The 25,243-nt window shown below is 49.2% G+C and overlaps 1 protein-coding gene across 9 annotated transcripts in view; it reads right to left on the reverse strand.

The window, feature by feature from the left end:
• FOXP1 (forkhead box P1) overlaps window positions 1-7,672 on the reverse strand; it is a 391,349-nt gene extending 383,677 nt beyond the window's left edge. For 2 of the 9 annotated variants that reach the window (XM_074603310.1, XM_074603308.1), the window contains exon 1: window positions 6,587-6,806. The gene's annotated coding sequence lies outside the window, so the exon portion shown is untranslated. Of the gene's footprint in view, window positions 1-3,942; window positions 4,461-5,800; window positions 6,094-6,586; window positions 6,807-7,381 lie in introns of those variants that run through there. The other 7 variants (XM_074603299.1, XM_074603303.1, XM_074603302.1 and 4 more) reach the window with 6 other exon arrangements.
• Between the last annotated feature and the right edge of the window lie 17,571 nt (window positions 7,673-25,243).

Genomic DNA, 25,243 nt, shown 5'->3' on the forward strand with positions numbered 1-25,243 from the left:
GCAGCACCATGCTCTGGGACAGACACCCAGAAGAAAGTTGGGTCAGAGACCACACATCCAGCGCTGCCACACTGCAAATGCCACCCGACGTTATCCCGCTGCACAAGGAGCCTGAATTAACGGCAGCGCGAAACCAACTTATTGAGGAAATAGGTGCTTCTAATAAAAACACAACAGTGACAAGTACTGTGCAGAGAGCGCGATTAGCAGTAAACAACACACCAGAGAATCATCCGAATAAAACATTCTGGGTATTTATTTGTGTTGCTTTCCGAGACCATTGCAACCGAAGAGGAAACTGGGAGGGAAAAAGCCCGCAATTAGTTGCGGAATAGCACTGCCAGAAACACCGTAGCCTATCGGATATATGTAAATATTTTACAATATGGGTTCCATTTCAGTAGATCTGTCGAGATATTTACAGGGCTTGACAGTATTTCTGTCTTTAATTAAATTTTCACACACATACTTTAATGCAATTTAAATAGATTATTAGTTGTCAGAATATAGTATAAATTTTGTTTACGATTTAGTTACTTTAAGTACTCACATCGAGGAAACTCATTTAACCCCCCGACTGAGTAGCATTAAGTGTTGAGATGAGACTTCTAAAGAGCTTCCACTGCCCTTTGCACTCTCGCAATAATCTTAAATTACTACAACTTAATTACGATTTCAAGGCACTAAAATGGAGATGTTTTAAAAACAGGACAGGGAGGGTCAACGAGAGGAGAAAAATTATTTAGTCCTCCTCAGGTACCAGATGCTTCTTGGAGAGAAATTGATTTTGCCCATGCTCTTCTCTTTGCTCATTTTCCATAGAATACTATCTTCGCTTTCAGGATGGCGCTGAACAAAAAGTTATCAAGATTATTCTGGATACTTGCCACGCACAAACAGCCATTATACATCAGCCTGTTCGCTTGCATGCATGGGAGAGAGCAGTGCCAGGAGAATAGAAAGACAAAACCCTAGAGCATATTTGCAAAGACGACTGCACGCGAACTGAGCCAGCGGCTTCTCTGACTTGGTAGCTCCAATGCTGAAGTAAGAAAAAAGAGCACATGTTAAAACACTCCAGACATCCCAACCAACAAATATCTGATCTCCTAAAAATAGAACAGCTGGTTCCTCTACAGCACAAAATACAGTTGTTTGGTTTTGGTTTTTTTTTTTTAAATTAAAAGACTACAGAGTTCTCACAATTAAGTTTTTCCTCTAATGACTGCATGATTTATTCCCTTCTACTTTTTTTCCCCTCTATATATGCTGGCATCACCTTGTTACCTATGGTAGCGGCAATTCCCAACGCACCGGGAGCTGCGGGAATCCGACGGCACAGGAGTTGGTGAGAGCAGCAGGCTGCGAGCAGCGCTTCTGTCAGCCCAAAAGCAAGCGCTTCGAGCAACCACGAGATTTTCCATTCCTTAGTGCAACGAGACACTTTTGCAAGGACTTGGCCAACGCAAAACCAGACTCGCAATGTAAAAACCCCTGTGCTTTAGCGCGGCCGAGCACTTACGCGTGTCCTCAGCGGCATGAAGTCACGGACTGCGAGCCCGGCCGTACCTTTCTAAGCATTTCAGTAAAGTTTGGGTGCCAGGAACCTCTAAGAATGGTCACAAAGACGCTGCTGATCTCTAGCGCGCAACGTGTATAAATTCCACTTAGCAAAGGCTTTTTGGCTCCTATCTCCACTGAACCGCTCGCCGGGTGTGAAAACATGCTAGTACACGTAAGGGGGAGGAAAAAAAAAAAAAAAAAAGGAAAAGTTTCAGTGATACGAGTTAGTGACACAGACCAAAAGCCAAACCCCAAGGCAGCAACACCGGCACAAGCCCTGGTTGATGCCAGCGTGCTCTGGATCGGGCCCTGCGCGGCCAGGGTGGCTGGCTGTCCCCTGAGCTCGCTTTTGGGGACACGGGGACCCTGCAATAGCCAGCAGCCAGCGGGCTGTATTTTCAGAGCGGTGTGCCACCCATGCCCCCTGCTCTTTGCCTCCAGCTGCCAGCCCCTTCCCACCCTGACTCGCAGGGAAAAGCTCCGGGAAGCGACTTGAGAACAAGGCTCATTTGAGGAATAATTACGACGTGCTATTTAATTCACACGTAAGCTTCAATACCAACGGCAAACACGGTGCTTGTGCAGCCAAGCTGCCCAAGTACTGCAGGGCCCGATCCTGCTCCCACCGAGGTGGGAATCCCCCAGGAAAGCTCCCTCCCAGGGCACAGTGTCTGTGCAGGGACCCGGAGCTGGGCTGGATACGCTCCGAAAAGGCAGGAAAGGCCTGAAGAAACGCTGCCCTTCTGAAGAGAAATCCAGCTACCTGGGAAAATCTCACTGCGTCTTCTCCAGCCCTGCCTCAGCTGCATAAAAATATTTCAGCTCGGTGCCTTGAAGTTGCAATTAAACTGTAGTAATTTAAGATTATCACAAGAGCAAAGGGCAGTAGCAGCTCTTCAGCAGACTCCTCTCACCACTTAATGCTACTCAGTCTTGGGGTTAAATGAGCTTCTTTAGTATAAGTACCTTAAAGCAAGTGAATCGTAAACAAAATTTATACTATTTTCTGACAGCATATAATCTATTTAAATTTATTAAAGCTTCTCGGAGAAAATTTAAGACGACAGAAGTATCATTATGCCCTATAAATAACTGGACAGCCTTGCAGAAATAACTGTATTTTACATACATATCCTACATATGTGTGTGCATATGTTATTTCCTTTGATATACAAATACATGCTCAACAGATATTTCACAAAAGGAATTACATTATCCGGTTCAATCTCTCAACATAAATGACCACAAGCAGTACAAACACTAAATGCTAAGCTGCATTCCATAAATTTGCCTTTTTACTACCAGCCTTTTTTCCTAATTTTTTTTACAATGCTGAGAAACAGGAATAATTCTGGAGCTCCCAATGTTTACAGTATATCATATCACGGATGATAATGCAAATTTGAGCTCTTAAAAAAAGGTGATCCACTCCAAGAAAAAAAGCATATTGCAGCATATGCTGCGCGATAATGCCCAGTGCATAATTCTCTGCACAACTTTCCTGCTCCTTCGCTTACCAGTACAAAAACTAGCTGCGTGAGGATTACCGGTGGAACTGATTTAAGCAGAAAATGTTTATAGATGTTTAAAAACATTACACATTACCCAAAATGGCTTAATAGCATACATGTGCATGTTTAACACACATACTTTTTACTGTCTAATTAAAGCATATACCATAAAAATCTACAGGCTTTATAAGTTATGCAGGATGGTTATGAAACCTTACCTTATAAAAAGTATAAAGTACTTATTGTGTGATCTGCACTGCTAATTAAAGAAATATTTATGCAAAAAGCTTTTGGATTTCTTAATTCTTCAGTAGATGTGCACTTGGTCTTCCTCCTGATTAATATACATTAGGGTAACAGCCTTTTCCTCAGATTTTTTTTTTTTTAATAGGTATTGCCATTGTTTTGGAATACTTGAAAGAAATGAACGAGGGGGCATATTTGTAAAGTTTACAGTGAAGTGTTTGGATACAAACATGAAAGTGTCAAGCAACAAAAATAACCTAACTCCCACTGGTTCAGTTTGAGTAATACTTAAACACTAAACATTTATTGAACTAAAACCAAGTATTGGTCAATACTCTTTACTACTATTTCCCCTAAAAAGCTACACAGTAACAGAATCTGTCTAATATAGCCATGAAGACAAGTTACACACAATTTTGCAAAAACCTTGGCATATCAAAAATAAGGTGCCATCCTGACTGGTTGGTAATACGTTTGAAGGAAAGATATCACAAGTTTTCTGAACTCTAGAAACGCAGTCATACAACACACAATGCTTAATCACAACCAAACTCCTCTATTATACATCAGCACAGCACTTACACACAGAGAAGAAAAAGAAAATAAATCCATGTTTCCTTACAATTCAGAGATCCAGAAATAAGAGCTGAATTCCACTGAACTTTTACGGTTTTCAACATTACACTACTGAAACGCCTCCTTCTCTGCAGCTGTAGACAGCATAAATAAAATCAAATCCTAAGTCTCTCTGAAAGTGTACACAACACACTCCAAACCACTATCACTCAAAAAAAAAAAAAAAAAAGGAAAAAACCAAAACAAACCCAAATCCCAGCCCATGCACAAAAACCTAACTTTGCAAGCAAAATCGTAAGCAACAGAAAGCCTTGTCTGAAATAGTAGTTATTTTTCTCAAAGTTATCCTTTGGTTTCACAACAAAGATCAGCATTTGTAATGGTCCATTTCTGCATAAGTGAACATATAGCCTTGCTGCCTGATCGAATAGTCCAGAGCTTTCAGTGAGGCAGCTCCTGACAACAGCCCAGCAGCAGCTTTGTTTGATCTCTCCTGCCTTCCTTAATCTGGGTTGTCAAGGTTCACTTGTTGGAGGCTGTTTACTTTACTTTTTCCAGAAAAAAAAAAAAAAGTGATTTTTTTTTTTTTCTGTCTCTCATACAATGACTAATCCAAAGACTAAGGGGGAAGAATGCTGCCAATGCAAGATGTTAAAGCTACAATACCTTTTTGCAATGAGATTTTAGCCGACACCTTTTGAATGGTAACTAGTGAAGAGCTTCCTCCCCCAGTGCCCTGCTCCATTCAATATGGTTGTGAGATAGTTCAAATAAAATGTGCAGGGAAAAAGATTCAGAGGGAGAAATTGAAACCAGTAGCCCTGATTTCCCCTTCTTCTCCCAAATCTAGTTGCAAAGATGCACGGTACCTCCTTGCCTACGCTCGCTTCTCTGAGAACTTGAATTATTTCAGGCTCTCTCAAACTTACAAAAAGTAGGAGCTTCTCAGCAGTAACGGAAACTGTAAAAATAATACTAAATCGAGTGGAATGCCTGTTTTCCCTCCGCCGAAACATTAAAGCAAACCGTGGACTAAGAGCACAAGCAGCAAGTTTCTTCGTCGACATTCTTGAAACTTTGTCTAATTAAGAAGCTGTCATTAGTGCCATCAACGTTTGGTCAAAGCAGGTAAAACGCAAGTTTAGAAAAACTATACGGAAAGGAAACCAAGTTTAGAGAATTGTTTTAATATTTATAACCATCCAGCACCCTAGAAATCAGCAGGCTACATTGTGTAGACAGCACGCTACGAGCAGTAGAGATACATTACTCACTCAAAGAACGGTTACTAAAAATGAAACCTTAAAACTTCTGAGCACAGAAGTTGGGCTCCGGCTTCTCTAGAGAAGCGGCTCTGAGAGCGCTCGCAGGCGGCTGATACCTCGGGTGGGTACGGGGAGGTCTGAGCGCTGCTGCTGCCAGCCTTTGGGGGAAATCGGGGGGAAAAAGGAGAAGGAGAAAAAAAAAAGTAATAAAAAAAAAAAAAAGACGTAATCTCACTCGGCTCAGTTCACTCAAAGCAAAAAAAACCACGCAATTAAAATCATTACAGCGAAGCGGCAGAAGGAAGACTCGCTAAAATCGCGGCGCTCCGCAGCCAGCCCGGCGATGCTCTCCGCGCCGGGGCCGCCGGATAATTAATAGTTGCGGGGCGGTGGGGAGGGGGCCGCCGCTGCGCCCCGCGTAGCCCTGCCCGCGCAGCCGGCCTTCAGCGCTTTTTTTTTTCTTTTTTTCTTTTTCTTTTTTTTTTTTTCCAGGGAAAAAAAAAAAAAAAAACGCGGGGCGGGGGGAGGAGAGAGGCGCGGACACGCCGCTCGGACGCCGCCTGCAGCGCGCACCCTCGGCGGGATGCGCGGAGCTGCGCGGGGTGGCAGGTGCGCGGGGCACGGCGCGGCCAGACTTACCGGGCGCCGGCGGCCGCCCCCGGCTCCGCGGCGCGCAGCGAGACGCCGCTCCGTCCCGAGGCTCCGCACCGCGGCTCTGCGCGGGGGACGGGGACGTGAGGGATGCGCGGTCCGCACCCGCGCAGCCAGAAGTTGCGCCGGGATGGGGAGGCGCGGATGTTTATTCAAACACTTCGCCTCCCCCCCCAAAAAAAAGTGGGGGGGATGGGCGCAGCGGGCCCCAAGGAGGGGGAGGATGCGCGGCGCCGAGCTCCGCGCCTGCGGAAGGGACTGCGCGGGGGGAAAGCCGCAACAGGTGCCGGGGGAGGGGGGGGAAGGGGCGGCCGGGCCCGGTGCGGGGGGAGCGCGGAGGGTACGGGGGGGGGGGGGGGGGGGGGCGCGGCCCCGCCGCAACTTCTTGCCCCGAGTGCTGAAGTTGGAGCGTGCGCGCCCCTTGCGCGGCGGCGCGGGGGGGACCCGGCGGAAAACACGAGGAAAGCGCAGAGGGAGGGGGGTGGAAAGAGGGAGGGGGGAGAGCAAGAGGCACTGCATCCCGCTCTCCGCGGAGGGTGCGCGCAGAGCGGGGCGGGGGGGGAGGGGGGGGGAAGTTTCCAAAGTGGGCGGATAGGGGGTGCGAGCAGCTCCGCAGCCCGGGGAGGGGGCTCCGCACCCGCGCACCGCCGGTCCCCTCCGGCGGGCGGGCGGGGGGGGTGGGGGGAGGCGGACACGTGGGGCCGGCGGTGGGGGGGGAGGAAAGTGCAACAGCCCCGGAGGAGCGGCGAAAGTGTCGGGGGGGGCCGGACTCACCCGCAGGACTCGGCCTGCCGCTGCCCAGCACGGCGCGGCCCCCGGCGCGGGGCGGGCGGGCGGCGGCGCGGAGCGGCGCGGAGCTGCCTCTCCGTCCCGTCCCTCCCCTCCCGTCCCTCCGGCACGCCGAGCCCGGGCGGCGCGGCGGCGGCGGCGTGCTCCGCCGCTCGGTAAATAACAATAGAGCCCTCCGCTCGGCGCCGCGCCCGCGGGGCCCCGCACGCCGCCCCGCCGCGCCCCCGCCCCGCACCGCCCCGCGCCCCCCCCTCCCCGCCCCGCGCAAGCCCCGCGCCGCCGCCCGCCCGGGCGGGCCGGGGGGGCGGCCCCCGCGACACCCCCGCGGAGGGAGATGTTGTTATTTTTTGCTGTTGTCAGTCTCTGACGTCACATCCACCTGCTGGGTAAACAAGGCTCGATGCAAGGGGAAAATAATAATAATAATAAAAAAATAAAATAATAAAAGCGGCAGGGGAAGGGGGGGGGCGCGGGGGGGAGATGAGGGGTGGAAGCCCCGCAGGTGCGGGGCTCCGCGGAGGACGGCCGGGGGGGGGGGGGGGCGGGGCGGCCCCGCGGGGAAGTGAAAGTGGCGGCGGACCGCGGCGCGCACCGCTGCGCGCCCCTGCGGAGAGTTCAGCGCGGGGGCAGGCGGGCCGGAGCCGCCCCCTCAGCGGAGGGCAGTGCAGCGCCCCCCGAGCAACTTTTCCGCGGCACGCCGAAGGGTGTCGGGTCCGCGTAGCTGGGGGGCGCGGGAAACCTCGCGGGGCCTTCCGCGGATGCCCGCGGAGCCCGCCTTACCTGCGCGGAGCGGCGAGGCGGGCCGCTGCCAGCGCTGCCCCTCGCAGCGCACGCCGCTGTTGGCGCAAACACTGCTTAAGAAACACTTGCGCGGGTGCGCAGCGGCGCGCACCGGCCGCTGAGCGGGAGTGACCGACCCGCGGGCCGGGCTGAGCGCGGGTCGTCATCCGGCTGGGTGCGCGGGGCGGCCCCGCGGAACGGCCGCGCTCCGGGCCGCGCCGCTGGGGCTCCCGCGGATGGGCCGGCGGAGAGAGGTCGAGCGGGGGCGAGAGCCGGGGCCGCCCGGTCCCCCCCGGCCCCGGGAAGTTTAACATCACCGCGGCCTCGGGCCGGGTGAGGGGCAACCGGCGGCCGCGGGGGCTCGCTTGGAGGCGGCCGGACAACGCGGAGGTTGCGCGGCCGTGGGTCCGAGCGGGCAGCATCCTGCGCTCCCCCGGGACTGCGGCGGCGAGAGGAGCCGGGGCCGGTCCATCCCCGCGGGGATGGAGGCCTCCCCGCCCGGCGCTGCAGGCCGGGGAGTTGCCGAGCGGCCGACTTTGTTCGGGGAAAAACTCTTTTTCTTCCGACCGCGGGGACCTGCGAGAACGCAATTTTCTTCCCCTTCTTTGTTTTTTGGGTTGGTTTGTTTTTTTTTTTTTAATTATTTTTTGGTGGTGGCGTTTGGCATCCCCAGCACTGACACACGCAGGCCGGAGCTGGCTTTTAAACACCGCCAGAAGTGATAAACGGGCAGCCAACCGCTCCCGCGGGGAGAACCGCGCCTCGGCGGAGCCCCGCGGCCGCGCAGCGGGCCCGTCCCCCGCCCGCCCCGGCGGCTCCGGCGCGCAGGGCCGGGAGCGCGGCGACACCTCCCGGCAGAAGCGCTCCATCGGCGGCGGGGAGCCGCTCCGGCGGCAATTAACACCTTAAATTACAGTAATGGCAAGGTACTTATGCCTAATTCATTATATTTTAAATAATTAAGAGGGGGAAAATCGCTGCAAATAAATATTTGCGAAGATGATGTTTGCGCCGTACTTTCAGAGCGATCTCTGCCAGCCCGGGAGCGGAGCGCTTCGGTCGCCCCGCCGCGCTGCTGGAAGGGCGAAAAAAGCACCGGGAACCGGTTACTCTTGCAAGCCGGTCCCTCCCAGCCCGGGAAGCGCAGATAACACCGGGATTTGTGTGCCCGGGAGGGACCACCGGCTCTAAAAGCCAAATACTTACCGTCATCTCGAGCTTCAGTCATTTAGATTTTTATACTTTTTTTGGTTCATCTGTTCCTTCAGTAGGAAGAAAAGCAAGATGAACTTACTAAAAAAGCATATTTTTTTAAACACTCCCCACCCTTAGTTTTTCTAAAAAATATTTGTTTTACATTTCATCCTGGAATAAACGTTGTTTATTGGAAACTTCTTTGTCTCCTGTTTTTAACTTTGCAAATCTAAACCAGTACATCAACTCTGTAAAACATGATTAATTCCATAGACAATACCAGCGGTGGGACTTCTCCCTCCCCCTCCGCCAATGTAGCTGCTAATTGTACTTGAATTGTTTACTGCTGTATTGTTTTACAAGTGCCTGGAGAAAGATGCTTGATATTCCCACCACCAGCAGAACCATCCCAAGAGCAACTGCGTGGCAGATTTTGGCAAGGCTGTACACAGGCTACAACTACAGCTTGTTAGCTCAAAAAAAAATGATGAAGGTGATGACGCCTCCATAATTATAGGTGTTACTTGTTTTAAAGTCAGAATGTTTTCCAAGCTACTGTAATGCCACACCTCTGATGTCCCAGGAGCCGGGCCTTGGAGTCCTTTCCGCTTTAGTCACTGGTTTATGAGGCTTTGCAGAACACATCACCAGGCTGCACGGCTGGTTCCCGGACCACTCTGTGCTCCTGCGTAGGTGCTGAGCCCACGTGGGTACTCTGCTATTATCCCACCTTTTACATCAGGCGTGAAAAGTCAAGATTGTCTCCCCCCAAAAAAGTTGGTGGACATACTAAAGAGAAATATATGTTGCTTTCAGTCTGGTTTTATGATTTAATGACTTTGTTTCAAGTCAGTCCAACGTTCTCATGGTGCTCAGTAGGAGAAGAGAACCTGCGAGTACCCACGTACCGCAGCTCGCAGCAAAACCCATTCCAGGGAAGTCAGCGGTTGCTGCTCTCCACGTTCCATGGCTTTGGGTGTAGAGTCAGAGCGAGTCAGATAGTCCGGCAACAGATCCCTTCAAAAAGGCAGAAGTTGACCTCTGCCCATCACACACCATGCGAGGTGAATGACACCAGACATTTCTTTCGCCCAGATAACTTTAAGGATGGGAAGGGTTGACATGGTGATGAGGGGGGCATTTTAAAAGGCATAAACATCCAGCTTAGGGGCTGAGCCCAATACTACCAGCAACACTTGCACTGACTTGAGTGGAAGCTCCCCTCCAACTGGGGAAATCCCACAAAAAGATAAAAATAAGTTGACACACCCAAGGGCTCAAGTTGGCTTGTCTGACAAAAGGAAATGTATAAATAAGTCCTCCCAAATGAGGACTGTAACTAGTCCCAGATAATTTTTGAAATTGTAGTTTCTAGTCTACACAAACTGGCATCCCAAACTCTGATGCCGGCTTTCCAAACACGTTCGCACCCCTTGTCTGCTTTTGTTATTAGACTTTCCCGATTTCCCTGGTCACGGTGGATGCCATGTCCTGGCCTGTGCCAAGGGGACGAGCTGTAGCCGAACGGAGTCTCCGTGTGCCAGGAGGCACGTGGTGCCCAGCAGCACCGGGCTGCCCCGTAGCCAGCCTGAGGGCCGGTGCCGGGCTGGCTACGGCAGAGAGCGGCACTGACTCCTTACCGCGGCTCCCAAGGAAGAGAAATTGCTGTCCTGCCCCGGGGAGAGCAGGCTGAGGGCCGGCTTCACACACAGCGCAGCACGAGTCAGGCACAAAATAAACTGCGTTTTGCTCTGCTGCAAGTCCAGGGAAGCGCCGCTGCAGTCAGAGCTGCCTTGGATTTGCATTGGTAGTGCAGAGACGCGAGTTTCGGATTCACCCCAGATTCCTCGGGGTTCCTCAGCGGAGAGGAAGGGCTCCCCAAAGCCATACCCACACTAATCCCCTTTACTCCTCGAGGCGTCCCTCCGACCGCTGCTGTATCAGAAGCCACCCAGAGATAACTTTTCTACAGCACGTTTCCATTCGTCCTGAGCTGCCAGCCAATACATATTTCCTTTTCCTGTGGGGGCAATGAATAGCCAGCGTATTTGCGCTGGACTATTAATCTGCCTGAATTTGGTAGAGATTCTTAAATGAATATTCATGGAAATTAATGTCATTTAATTCCTATTGCTTCCTGAATATAATTACGTGCGGTACGTGAATTGGCAAACACCACAAGACATCCAATCATGTTGAAAGTCTATGACCAATTAATCGGGAACACCACGAGCTGGACGCTCGGGCAGTGCTGGAGATGCACAAAGCGCTACCAAGATGCGGCCTGACTCCAGGAGAGGAGATGGGCTGGAGAGGAAGCTAGTGGGAAGATGTACAGTGTGGGAAGCAAACAATGCCTTTAGGGATGAAAAATATGATTAAAAAGCTACTTTAATACAAACTGTTCCCCAGGTATTTGTCTGCAGATAGGGACTATACTAATCATTTGTTTTCTCTTGCAAAAGAGCTTTCATTTTTCCCTTTCTCACCCATAAGAAAACATCTTTCAAGGCCTCCCGTTCCTGCTCTCTTTTGAGACCTGGCATCTTTTAGACGACCTTCAACGCATCCTACAAAGAAGAAATGCCCAAGTCCAATCCTCCTTCCTCCCAGCAGCCCGCCTGCCAAAGTTCACGCCGTTCCTCCAATAATACAGCCGTAATCAGCTCAGTATTGAAGCAAAACCCATCCCCGGCATCAGTGCTACCAACCCCTGTCGTAACATAACAAGGACTCTTCCCAAAATATTTGGGCTTGCCCTGTCACAGCGAGAGGCGTTCAAGTTCAACGCTCTGTCAACAATGCCAGGTGTCTCCTGAACCTCCGGCGCCTGAGCCAAGAGGGAGAGCTCAGAAGCACAGGAATAATCATTATTCACATTACTAAGACATAACGGAATGTTTAAACAGATAACGTAACAAAATCCTTCACAGAAAACAAAAAAAAACCCAAAAAACTGTTTATTATTTATCCCAGTCAAGATAGAAAATGAACTCAATCTCCTGGAAAGCAAACGCAAGGCTCCTTTTTTTAATTTTTTTTTTTTTTTTTTTTTTTGCAACTGACACCTACGAAAGAAATACTCTATTGTGCTGGCTGTGCCCCTTCGAAGGGGTTGATGTTCACTGCTGCACTTGATAAACCAACTGGCAAAATTGGGGGTGGGGGGAGGGGTGGGAGGGGGAGGAAGGGAAAAAAAAAAAAAAGAGCAACTCAAAGCCACACACAAACATCTAAGAAAAAAAAAAAACCAACCTGGTGAAACCAAAAATCCAAGAACAATTTCATTTTGAGTCAATCCAAAGATTTCATTTCAATTTTGATTTTTTGGGGGAATAAGAAAAAAAGACACACACACCCCCTTGCTTGAAAATAAAATTAAAGGACATTTTGAACACAAAGTAGTTTCAAAATGAAAAATCAAAGTGTTTCATGTCAGAAGTGTCAAAACTAACAGCTTCAGCATTTGTCAGAGCTTTTTTGAGTTTTTATAAATGACAAGTTTGGCATGTGTGCACAAACCGTTTTGGTGCTGCTGAATCTGCATTTTTGCATGCAAAAAAAAATTAAAAAAAAAAAGGGCGAAATTTTCCGTGCAAAAGCCCCTTTTGCCATTCCCTTTGTGCGGGGGCCAGCAGCCCTCTCCCCGATGGAGCCTCGTGGCCACCCGTCAGCTCCTCTTTGGCTTATTAATATTTTAGCGCTGGGTTGGCAGGACTTGGCAGGGCTGGTCTCTCCCAGAACTAGTTCCCTGGTTAGCAGGGGGAGGTACAAAGGTTAGGAGAGACCGACTGCGCGTCCCCAGCTTGACGCGCTGCCGTGTGACAGGCTGCCAGGGACCTGTTCTAAGGTGACATTAGGTAATTTATTAGCTGAGTTCATTACGGCCTTAACAGAGTTGCAGGCTAAGCTCCCTTTCATCGCCTCGCTGCCTTCCCAAAGCGAGGGTTTTCAACTGTTTTCTCCCGAGAAGTCTGGAGAGCTCTCGGTCAGGTTTACACCTTACTTAGCAGGAGGGCAGGGGTGGAAATCAGGAGTATATTGCACCTGAAATACGGCGTTTAGTTTAAAATACTCTGAATTACATAAAATGTAATAAAAATTTACCACGAAGCATTTATGGTATTAGCAAGTGAATATATTCTTGCTATGAAACCAGCAGGCATCCGGATTTTGCACGTCTGATTCCAGCACAGCTGACTCCGCCACAGGTTTGGGACACTGCCTGGTCCCCAGGGAAGGCAACAAATCAGATCTTTGCTGTAAGTGCCAGAGTCCTGCATTCCCCTGTGCAGATAACAGACACCTACCTGCCTTTTGCTACCAGATTTCTGTAACGCTTTCTACATCTCTCCGATGACAGCACCGCTTCTTGCTGTATCTTGACAACTTCTAATTAACCCAGTCTCAGCGTCTTTGAAGCTTCTTGGAGAAAACCAACGTACTTCTCTAGAGCGAGAGATCCAATTCCAAACACCATCTCCTCCCTCTGACTTCCAGGACAGCCCATACTCCACAGGGGCTTCAAAACCCGGTCATAAGTAGTCTGGTTCTGCTGGAGGTCAGACCAGCTCCTTCCCTACCCTTACTGAAGGCTCTATTGGAAGCAAGATGCGATGGAGACAGGTTTCTCGCATCTTGTTGGCACTTCTGGACCTGCTCGAACCCCGGCTGCGGAGCACACACAGAAAGCCCTGCAGGGACATGCCATGCTTTCAGCTTCCAGTGGGATGACCAGTCCCATCTCAATGGGATGGATGGTCTCCTCACTCCCTGTCCCGCACTCCCCACGAGAGAGGGAGAGATCCTTCCCCAGAGATAGGCTGTGAAAGACATGCAGTAATTGCAACTTTTTTCCCCATGAAGGATTTTCTGTTGATGCTGTCTCCAAAGTGTACTATGCTGCAATATTATTTCATCTTAATTTTTCCACTATTATGTCTCTTTTTTAATCCAAAAGTCCAACATCAACAAAGATTAAAGCTTTTGCTCTAGTTACATATCTATGAAAACAGCAGTCTCCTGTGTCTTGGGAGATAAACGCTACCAGATGCTCTAGTAAACACCAGAAAGGGGAGAGAGGAAAAAAAGACAGCAGCCAGGAGAAGGACAGGGCTGAAAGTTAGTTAGAAATAGCGGAAGATGAAACCAGGAAAGTAAATTCCTGGTGGTTCTTGCTATGTGGCAGTGAAGAGGTTAAACCCCGGTACGCTGCCATCTCTAGACAGAACTGGTTGTTATTGCATTGATAAAACCCCGGGTTGTGTTTTCCTTGTCCATTTTGACCCGTATCTGACGTTAGCATTGCAAATGATGTCTGCTGCCATTCAACTAGTCAAAGTGAGCGGACAGAAACAAGACAGAGAGCTTAGCGAAGACGATACTAATGGAAGGGGTGGGGAAAAGTCTGATTTACATGTAATTAATTATTATTTATGTAAAAACCATATCATTGTGGTGGTTCTTGACATCATTTAAAGCCTCTTTTCAAAAGAGGAGTCTTCCCTGCTAGCGCACTAATCTTCTGTGCAGCGAGTATGAATTGTGATATGGCGGTAGCTGCATTGGCCCATCACCACCACTTGCAGGGTTGTCATCCGACTGCCCAAAAGAGCTAAGCAGAATAATCCTGCCTCCTCCTAAACAGGTGACCTTGCATCACCAGGGCCACGGGAAGCTGGCGAGTCCTTTGGTGGGAAATTGTCAGACCTAAGGCCAATGTCACGCAGAAGATGACAGAGTTACACATAGCTGTTGAGAAGAAGTTTCAGGTGAAATAAATGAATTTTCTTCTGAACTTGTAAAATGATTAACTTAATTACTTGATTTCAGCATCTGATCGCAAAATAATTACCTATCCCAGCCCCAAGGTGGCTTGGCAATGTTGTTTGAGACACGCTCCAGCACAGACAAGGGCTCCCGCGGGAAGCCATCAATCTTCTTCCTGTACAAATGACACCGGTCCACAAAAATGAAGGGCACAGCTCCACCCCAGCTCTTTCCAAATTCGGCTGCCTCAGCCATAGCTCCAGTCCAGCTTCCAGGCACCTCCCTGCCCACTAGTTTTCACAGGAGCTAGGTCAAACCTCAAGTGCAGGGATTACATATGGCAGCATGACCCAATTTATTCGGGCTCCGCTGGACAAAATCTATACGGTTGAAAACTTATTGGCAGTGTCTCGCTGGTTCTCTCTAATTTGCCAAAGGAGCTGCTGGGCAAGAAACTCAGTTAACCTCAATGAGGGTAGGGACAGATTAAAGGGAGCTGATCTCAAAAACAGGAAGGTCTCAAGCAACCTTCTTAATAAAGAAAAACAAACCACAGCACTAATTGGAGCAATTGGATGGGGTAGGAGTTCCAGCTCGAGCCTGGGAGTGGAGGCAGGAGAGGATGGGACGGGCAGTGTTCGTCCAAGGGAGGGGTGTCACCTGCACAGATGGTCCCACGCACCCGTTGCACTCTCTGCACAGCCCACGGGCTGTGCCAAGGGGGTGTCCCCAGCCATGTCTCCCCCATCCTCCGTCTGCCCCACACTCCACAGCATTGCCTCTGCCAGCGCTGCCAGCTGACGGGGGCCACGCAGTGATGTTAGCTGGCCACTGAGAACTCAGCATCGTGCTGCCCAGCTTCTGGAGGACACGCAGAGCAAGCCCAGGTTTGCTTGCTGTAGACCACGCAGACAAAACCAAGGGCACAGCAGGCAGAAATCTCCCTGCAAGGCTCTCGCCTCCCCTTCTGCCTTTAGGAAACAGCAAAGTATGTAATGTCCTCCCATCGTTGCCTCCTTGCCAGCTGCTGGGAGCACCAACGCATAGCTAATCCTACGTCGGGGTGCCAAATCTACCCTTAAACATAAAATTTTGTCCCAGACAAACTATTTCCAAACAGAAAAATATAATATTTCATTCAACCCTTGCACATCCCATCTGTGGTAGGACTTTCATCCTGGGTGAAATGGCTTCTCCAGCCTTGCCCAGTTTGTGAATGAACTCTGGTACCAGGCAGGGACCTGATATCCCAGTTGGGAAAAAAATATAATAAATAAACTCCTAATAGAGAATCATCTTCCCCTTTGTGTTATTGAAAGTTACTGTCACCCACTTGAGACCAAGCAAATTCAGCTCACACGCAGAGCACGCTTGGCACAAGGAAATGTTTTCATCTCTGGCAGCAGGCTCCAAGGAGGTCAGCTCGCCTTGCCATCCACTCCATCGCAGACTTTAAATGTTTTCCGGTTTGGGTTTGGTATTTTTTGCCTACCTGACAATCAACACATTCAGTTTGTTTGTTTTTTAATTTTTAACTTTTTTTTTTTTTTAAAGTCACATTTACCATAGGGACAAGTGGGCTGCTATCTCTGGATTCCAACCTTCAAACTTCGTAAAACTGAACGGGGTCGGTAGAGGGACCGTTTTTCCTAGCGAAATTAGCACAACTGTAGGGCAGAAGCATTATCAGAACTACCGAAAGCTTTCTTTATCTGGTGGGCCTAGAGACCAGATGTTTTGCTACAAATTCTTTGGCTCTCGGTGGTTCACAACTGCTCTCTGCCATCTTTGCACATCAAACGTCTGCAGAGTAAAGACAGTGTTTTGAATCTCAGCAAAATTTCAGACTTTCAGGAGGGCTATTATTTCTGCTGTGGTTTTTTTCAGAGAGAATAAATTATTTAAATGGGAAACCTCACACCCGAGAACCTTCTGGCTGTTTATTCCTACCCAGGGTAATTCTCTGGCTAACACATTACAGCTTCCACCCCGATACTGTGAGAGTCGGAGGCACATTTCCATCAACCCTCTGCCTCAGTTAATCGCATCAAATAATTTGTTTATGAAGTTCGATTCTACAAAGCCCAACCTGGAAGCAGGTATTCATCCTCCCAGATACAAGCACTTTTGCTATAATTTCTTTTAAAGTCAAAGCTGATCTTTATCTACAAAAGGCCGGAGCAATAAGTATTTAGCGTGTTTAGAAAACACGGCTCTTTCACCACACCTGCAGCCCGGCTGCCAACTTTCAGCCATGTGGACTCTCCACGGCTCTGGGAGACTCCGGTGCAGTAAACAAAGTAGTTTTCCCTGGCTTCCCGTGTCCCAGGTACCTCTCCCAAACGTCTTTACGTACTCACGCCCTAAAGGTCTTCACGCAGGTCCCATTTCCGCAGCATTTCCAAGGGCTCGGGGTTTGGTGGTGGGAGTTGGTGGTGGTTGGGTTTTCCTCTGCTTCCTCTAGGTCATCCTGTTTTAATAACTTTGCAATAGATGCAGAAGAGCCTTCACTGTTTAACAAGAGCAGGACCCATTTCAGGAGTTAGTCCTAAGATTTCCCCCCCCGACTCCTTGGTGTAAGAGACAAAAAATCCCGTCTTTTTCAGGCTTCTGGGGGAAATTTGTTACAGTACCCAAACCTGCAGCTGTCTCCCACGAGCTGCTTCTGTCTGACGCAAGGTAATGTCCTATAAGCCTCTCCCTTGGCATCCCTGGTGTTCATTTTGGTCATAGCGATGCCACTGAACAAACAAACTTCAAAGTAAAAAGCAATGCCAGAGCCAGGGAGACGCGCCTGGGGGTGAGAGAACTGGGATAATAAAACTCACGGCATCACCCTGCTGCCAACAACCCTGTACTTTTTGTGCCTCCAATTTCTGCAGTTTCTTGGAATGGTTTCCTAAGACACCATTTCATTTTTGAGATGAAAGGAACAGGCAAGGGTTAATCCGGAGCCGCCATCCCCCACCCCGAGTCTATTCACAGCAGAAGGAAATCTGTCTCTCTCCCACCCCTCAGCATCCTGTCTCTGCCGCCTTGGAAAACACACAAATCCCTTACAGCTTCCTGAGGGGCAGAGACCTCAGCCCGCTCCCAGCCGCCCTCCGGCCTGGTGGACCCTGTGGCATCCTGGTGTCCCCATGGCAGAGCACCTTTTCCCCTAGGCAGAGGGGGGGCTCGATGCTCCATGCCACAGCAGCTTGCTCCCTCCCTCCCACCCTGGACAGAGGAGATGCTCCAGCAGCACCAGCTCAGTCTCCTGGTGTTACCCCAGCAGCTGCTGGAACTTGACCTTGGATGCAGCAGGTCCCCACAGCTAGCACGGCTCTTCCTTGACCATGGGCTGAATTATTCCTATTTTTTCCCCCCTTGTCCCCCTTACCAGGTCTACCCCAATGGCTCATTTTCCCTTTTCTCTCTACAGTCGATGCAGACAGCCAGAAGGGGCTTGAAACTCCTCCCTCAACGTTGTCCCAGGCTTGTCCAATGTGTTCCCCACTGAGCATCCAAGACTTTCCCCATCCCACTGATGGCTACCCTGTAGCTCCAAGGAGCTGAGACATGTTCATGGCAATCAGCCACTGGAGATGGGGAACTCACAGGTGAGTTTCAATGTTAAACCAAGTCACCCAAGCTGCAGGAAGTCGCCCAGAGGTCACCCAGGTGTCACTGGTATCCCAGTGTGGCCCTCCAGTACTGCCAAGCACACCTGTCTCTCCCCTGAGCAGAAAGGCCAGCTCCAGATCAACAGGTCCTCACCCTCTTCCCCTTCAACAGGGTCAGAGAATGGACCAGCCATTCCAGCTCCCCCTCGAGATACAGGGGATGGGTGCTACAGGAAGCCAGCCCTTGGCACCCAAGGAGGCTCAGCATCACTCAGAGCACCCAGAAGGCATTCCACCCACCACAACCGCATGGCACGGCCACAGACAGGAGATGCTCAATATCCACACAGCAGCATCACCTCCTGCCTGTGCCCATGCTAATAAATGTGGTTTGAAGCATGGAACTGTTGTGCTGCCTCTGGCCCACGAGCTGGAGCGTGTTGCCGTCAGCTCTAGGGGCTCCGAACCGCACGCCATGTGTTACTCCCGTGGAGGTATGCCCTGAGAACGCTTCCAAAGGGCAGGTACTGCACACTTCGCATCCACGTGGGGAATCTGTACAACGTAACTAGGGCACTGCGAATTCACACCCCGGCTCTCTGTGCTGTAACTTGTCCGCAGAGACAAGCCTGGCATGGCTTCTTCCAACGCTCCTGGTCACGGGGGAGCGGCACAGAGAACTACAGCCTTGCCAAATATAAACATTCAAAATCATGACTCATAGTTTCCAAAAATTATCTAACTAGTATTAAAAAAAAAAAGAGAGAAATTTAATGAATTCCTTTTTTTTTTTTTCCCATCTTTCAGATGACACCCAAAAGTTTCTTTACAGTTCTCCATGCTAGAAACTCAAAGAAAAACAAACACATGACAGAAAGCAGAAGTAGCGATTTTCATGCATTCTCATGATTCCAGAAGCTGGAGCTTTAAAGGAAAAAAAAAAACAATAAACAACAAAAGGCTTATGATATAAGGATTATGATTTGGCTAGCAGCAGAAGTAAAACCTCATGATTTATGTGACAAACCTCAACTGAGCAATTCAGCTCAAAAACTTGGAAAAAGAAGGTGAAACATTCCAGCATCATTTTGGCTGCCAAAATAACAGAGACAATTGTGCAAAATTTCAACACAAGAAAAAAAAAAAAACAAAACATTAATGAGATTTGTTCCACTTTCATGAACTCAAAGACAAACAGATGTTGACAAAAAGATGTTGCAAACAGTCCTTGCTGTTGTTCAGCCGAACCCAACTTGCAGCGATGCGAATGCATCCCTCGTTCATTATGTCATCCCCCTTCCTCCCGCTTTTCACTCGCTCACACAGAGCAGCCAGTGTCTTTGCACGCTGTGTGTTCTTTCATGTCTTTTACCAACACAATGGCTTTAATTTCAATCTCTTGTATGCCACGTTAACAGCCGCAGTTAATTAGTCTCATTTTTTTTTCCTGCAAGAACACACCTGTACTGGGTACTTCCCCAAGAGAAAGGGGCCCAAGACCCTCTTTCAAAGACACATGGAAAATCCCCGCTCCTTCGCAACATCTGCACTTTTTAATATGACTCTACAATTTGGACTACAAGTACTACAAGTAAAGGGCTCAGCTGGCTCCTGTGTACTACTTTCTGTCCTCCTTCGGTACTGAAGCAACCCTTAATTTTATTTACTCTAGATTAGACCTGTAGGACCCAACCTAAATGATACTGAGATCCATGAGGTGCTGTCCTGGAAAAAGGCTTCAGAAATGGATCCCATGTCCAAATTGAAGATGACGCCAGCACTGGTTTCATTTCAAGGCAATCCAGATGTTCCGTAAAGTGATTAGGAAGTGGTGTGTATCAAATATAAGATACTCTGCATTGAACTAATGCATTTATTTGCTCTGAATGGTTTTCCAGTTCAGGGCAGCACTTTGCCTGTCACAAGTAAAGTGCTTTGACAGAACACATGGACATTTCTGCTGCTTAAACTGAGCCAGCAAACAGAATGGCCAGCAACTCCCAAGTCTCAAAAGAGTCCAAAGAAGTACTGTCTCTCCAATATATTTATTTCCTGGTCAACTAAATGCATGAGTTCAGGTCCCATTTGTCAGCATCCTGCATATCTACAGCCATTTGAAAGGAAGCAAATAAACATAATGATGTTATTGTGGGGTCATTGAGTTTTCACCCTATTACTGGCTAGCAGGTGTCCAGAGTGTCACTACAATCAAGTAAGAGGGCCCTTTCCTTTGAAGAATGGAGGTCAAGAGCTTGTCCCGGCTATCAGAGCTGCAGCACCTCTGCTCAGGCAGACTTGGTTTGTCCCAGTGCTGTCCCCAATCCGGGTGTCAGGGCTTGCAGGCACAGGGCTCTGGTACATAACCTGGCCTGGGTTGTGTAACTGTGACAAGGTAGGCAAGACCTGTCTGGGGCTAGCAAGAGATGGTAAAGCCTTGTGTCGAACTGCTGTAGAGTGCAAGTGCCTCCTGCCTCTCCCATAGGGACCTCTTCATGGTCCATCATTCCTTTCAAGGAGGAGGAATGAGGATGAAGAACAGCTGAGAAAGCTAAATGGGTGGATACCCTGTTTTACTACCATATTTAGTAATCCCAGAGAAAGGGGAGCCCCCTTTTCTTTCCTCCTTGGTGGAGAAACCTTCAGTGGATGTGTTGACTGTTACCCCATCTGCCTTGGTTTTCTAGGGAGACTTACAGAAACGAAGTCCCCAGGCAATCACAAAAACACTAAATCCAGAGGCACCACATCCTCTGCTAATGGAAAACACCATAGCTCCATCCCATCCAAACGCAGCGTCCACAGACATGGGCAGGATCTTCTACGCTGTCAGGGTCCCTTTTGACTTAGAGCCTATGTCTCTTTCTCACTCGTGTTTCTCTTTGCATCTTCTACTTGCGAGCAGGGGAGGACTTCAGGCACATGGGGGGGGAAAAAAAAAATCCAGATAAGAGAATGCAGCTGCGTCGTAATTTGTAGTTTCACAGTCCTCTGTGGATAAGCCCCAACACAATACATCCATTTGCCTGCAAATTGAGAATTGTGTTAAACCCACGGTAGTTCTGATGTAACAATATCTTCATGCTGAGAAACTTGAAGACTGCTGAGAAATACAGCACTTAAGCAGAACAAAAAGCAAATTCCCAGCAGCACCTTCCACCCCCATGTTTTTATTGAGTTTTAGTAGAAAAGAATTCAAAAATACAGAGGGCCTGCAGACCAGACTAGGCATTGTCTGCATTAATTTGGGGTATACATTACTCTCAGCTGATACTCAGATGAAAAATTAACCCAGCATTCCTCCATGGTTTGGGATTTTGTGAGCGAGTTTTGCAGACACATCTCTGCTCCTTGGACCTGGTGCTCTCGATTTCCACCACATGGGGAAAGGAGGAATATCTCTGCGTGTGTGTTTGTGTCCGTGTTGGCAAGACAGTCTCCTAGATGAAAAAGGCACATGCAGAATAATAGCAACTCTGAACTCATGAGAGCTCTTCTGGGAGGGGTAGTGGCAATGTGGCTTTTCACCATTTTGAGTGACAGCAGAATCTGTCCACCATGACACCAGATGGCCACGCAAAAGCAAATATCAGAAACTGGTTTAAGGGGCAATAAGATTTTTCAGTAGTGCCTAGAGGAGCTGGAACCCACATCTTCCTGCTTATCAGGGGCTCTTGGGACCCTCGGTTTTTATCCCAAGCTTTTTCCTTAAGACAAAAGAAGTATTTTAGGTTATAAAGGTACTGTGCTCCCAGCTGCTCTTGTCCCATTTTCATGAGATTTTAATTCTCAAAATCCATAACTTTATAGTTGTCATTTCATTCCATTATGTAGAATGCAAAACGGAGCATTACCATTATAAAGATTCATCAGTGGAACATACTTACATTTGCTAGCTTGTTTCTGATGGAAGCCAACTTTTTAGCAGCCACATGTAAATCCAAACACCTAAGGCCCTCCCTTGCACCAGAGGTTACAAACTTGAGCCCCTTCTCCCAGTCACCTCTAGGGTCAACAAACTCCTTCCAAAAAGGGCCCTAATAAGCAAAAGCTCCGTTTGTGAACAGGAGGGAGGAAACAACTGTGGGAAGATAACAGGGCATCAGCATGACACCGCTGAACAAAGCACACGCTGAACACTCCAGCCAGACACCAGCAGCAATCCCACATGCTTCACCATCCTGGAAGGACAAGCTGCCCCTCCTAGTACAAGGCCCTCATGCCCATGGAGCAGATCTCCAGGGACCTGCACCACCACCACCACAGTGCTCCCACCTCCCAGGGAAAGGCTGACGGTCTTCTCCGGGAGCACCACCGCAACACTCAGCCACCTAGGAAGTACCACCAAAAAACTCGCCGAGTTTCACAACTAACCCCTGCAGCACCCTAGGGCACAATGATCACTCCCCACTCTACCAAAACTGCTTCTCTCCCAGTTTTTCATGGTGGCCCTCTCCCAGCAGCCAGTAAGCACCCCTGAGCAGAGCCCAAGGAGAAGACCTACCTCCCCACAGCAACACAAGAGCTTCCCTCTCACCCATGGCTTCAGTCCAACCAGCCTTCATGCACAACTGGCAGAAAGCTGAAATGTATAGGACCCCCTTCTCAGGGCCTGCATTTCTCTTCCAAACAACCCCCTAGGAAGGGGACCTTACCTTCCTCATGGGCTCTTAAAGCCTTGGGGAGCTCTGGGAAAACAGCTTGTGCAGATGAAGCAGGTCAGGCCCGTTTCCCCTGTTGTCTGCTCACAGGTGTAGGCATTTTCTTTTCCTGAAGGGGAGCTGGAGGCTGCAGGGACACCGAGTGAACCATCTCCCTGCTCTCCTTCCTTGGGTGGGATGGCTGCCAGAAACACAGGGACCTTAGCTCCAGGCTTTCTTGTCAGGATTGACACCTTCCAGTTCAAGGAGTTGGACCCTTTAAGTTAAAGGAGTTTACATGAGACAGACAGGGTGGCAAAATCAAGATTAAAGCAGGTCAAACATTGGGTTTTCAAAAAATATAGTAAAAATAACACCAGATGCAAGTGATTGGCAAGAACGAACATGGGCATCCTCACTGGAGCAAGATCTGCAAGCTGTAGCAGATAAATACCAGCATTTCTATCAGGCATTGCTTTGTATACACCCTGCAAAAGCAAATCATTGGGTGGGAAATGGAAATCAAGAAGGAAAAAAATATATATGTTTCTGATTATTCTACCCTAATGTTGTGTTCTGTCATTATGGCAGATTGCTTAATTGTGCTGCTGATTACTTTTCCTGAATTCTTCCTACAGCTGTAGTTTTTGCAGTGCCGTGGAAACACTAATTAGCAGGAGGAATGTTGCCTTAAATTTTGTTACAATATATACATGTAAAAAAAAAAAAGAAATCCTCAGCATTTACTTACTTAGTCCCTCTCTTTTGTTTACTTAACCCACCTCCCTCCCTGTCCATCTGTCCCCCCTCTAAGCCGCGCCTGGGCGAAGGTGGGGAGGTGGCAGGCAGACCCGTCCCGCTGCCGGCTAAAGGCAGCTGTAATCCCAGGCGGCAGCTGAGGTCGGTCCTTTCCACCCCACAAATTCACCTTGTAGAGCAATCCAAACATGTGTTCAGGGTAGGACGGGCTAGTCTTCGCGTGCGTTTGCTACTAGGGATTATCTATATACTTGGCAATATGCAAAATAAGCTGCCGGTATAGGAACATCTGCGCGATGCTGTAATCTTACCGCACATTTAGACTCCACATTCTTAATGATCCATCACGGGGAATGATTTGATGTTGTTTAACTCTTGTTTCGCTAAGCTGTGGCATGTGTTTTCCCTGCTTCTCCTCCAAGACATTCCTGTAATAGATCCACTCACTAAGGAGAAATGCTTCTTACTTTGTGTAAATTCATGCTGTGACACTTTATTTTTTGTTGGTTTTTTGTCCTTAAGTGCTAAGTGCCGGTTCAGCCAACCTTCCTCTTCCTCCTTCTCTACACCCTCTCTCCAGCAGATGTAATGGGAAGAGTGCAGTTGCTCTTCACTCAGAAGCATGCATGGAGCCCTCATAAAAGTTATTTCAGGAGGGGTCAGCGGGGTTCCCGGTCTTACACTTCCATAAACCCACCCGTATGGGACTGTTGGGAGCAGCAGCAAAATTTGAGGGGGGTTAAGCAGCACATGGGTGCCGTTTGTAGGATTTACCTCTCTCTGAAGTGACTGATCCGTTGACCCGATGCAGTACAGCACTTTTTCTGTTTCTCTTGCACGTTTAACCATGGACTGAGCCCTCGCTTCGGCTGTGACCTGGGGCCAGCCAGCTCTGTTTAATCAGCATTTTAAGCCTCCAGCACAGGAGGTATTTGCTCTGGGTGCTTGAGACTACAGCGATTCCGTCAGCTCAGTTTGGGTTTGACTCCCCGGGAGCTCGCCCAGCCCACGCGCCCCGGCGCAGCCACCTCGCTTCCCAGGAAAGGAAACTCAGGTGGGATGAGAAACCTCCTTGGCCGCCCTCGCTACCCTGACTCACGAGCGATGCCCACGGGGCTGCCGCCCGTGGCTGTGAAAGTTCGGTGGCTCAGCCGCCCTCCCCCGGGCAGCCCTGCCTGCGCCCTGAGACACCGGCGAACGATGGGTGTTTCGGTTCACCGGCAGCACCAAAAAAAGTCAAGACGAAGCAAATCAGAAGCAGGCTGGGCTGAGATGTTTAACGGACCGAAACCCAAGGCGAGGAACACAGCTCGGCTCAGCTTAGCAACTGCAGTGGGTGAGACGTGCCCCAAACTCACTGAAATGGAGTTTGACCATCTGAAAGCTGGGAAGGAAATCAGAAATCTGCGTACAGCTCATTAAGTCCTCTTTATAAGCAAGAAGCCAACTTTGGGGCTCAGAGCAAGTGCTCGAGGAGCAGAGGCTACGCACTGACACGGATCTCTTAGAGGCAATGCTTTATGCATGAGCACAAAATCCACTGGTTTCTTCCCGCATATGTTTTTCCACCACTATATTGCTCCTGAAACAGTGCTAAAATGACTTGAACAAATAGCGCTGCACACCAGGACAAGGACTTGTCCCTTCCAACCTAGGCAGTTCTATGATTCTATGACTTCAGGATGCATCACACCAACTGAAGCCGGCTGTGCTGTGTGTGGAGGCAAAACCCCTGGCATCTCTAGGGCTTCCCCTCTTAAAAGGACCAGACAGCACGTGCACGGCCGGCCGCGTGATGCTGGAGGCACTGGACTTGCTTTGAGCCTGCTGTGGAAGAGCTCGTGCATGCTTCATGGGCGAGGTCAGTGTCTCTGGACATCTGGCAGCTCCCGAGAGGC

This window comes from Larus michahellis, chromosome 10, assembly GCF_964199755.1.
Source record: "Larus michahellis chromosome 10, bLarMic1.1, whole genome shotgun sequence".
NCBI lineage: Eukaryota > Metazoa > Chordata > Aves > Charadriiformes > Laridae > Larus > Larus michahellis.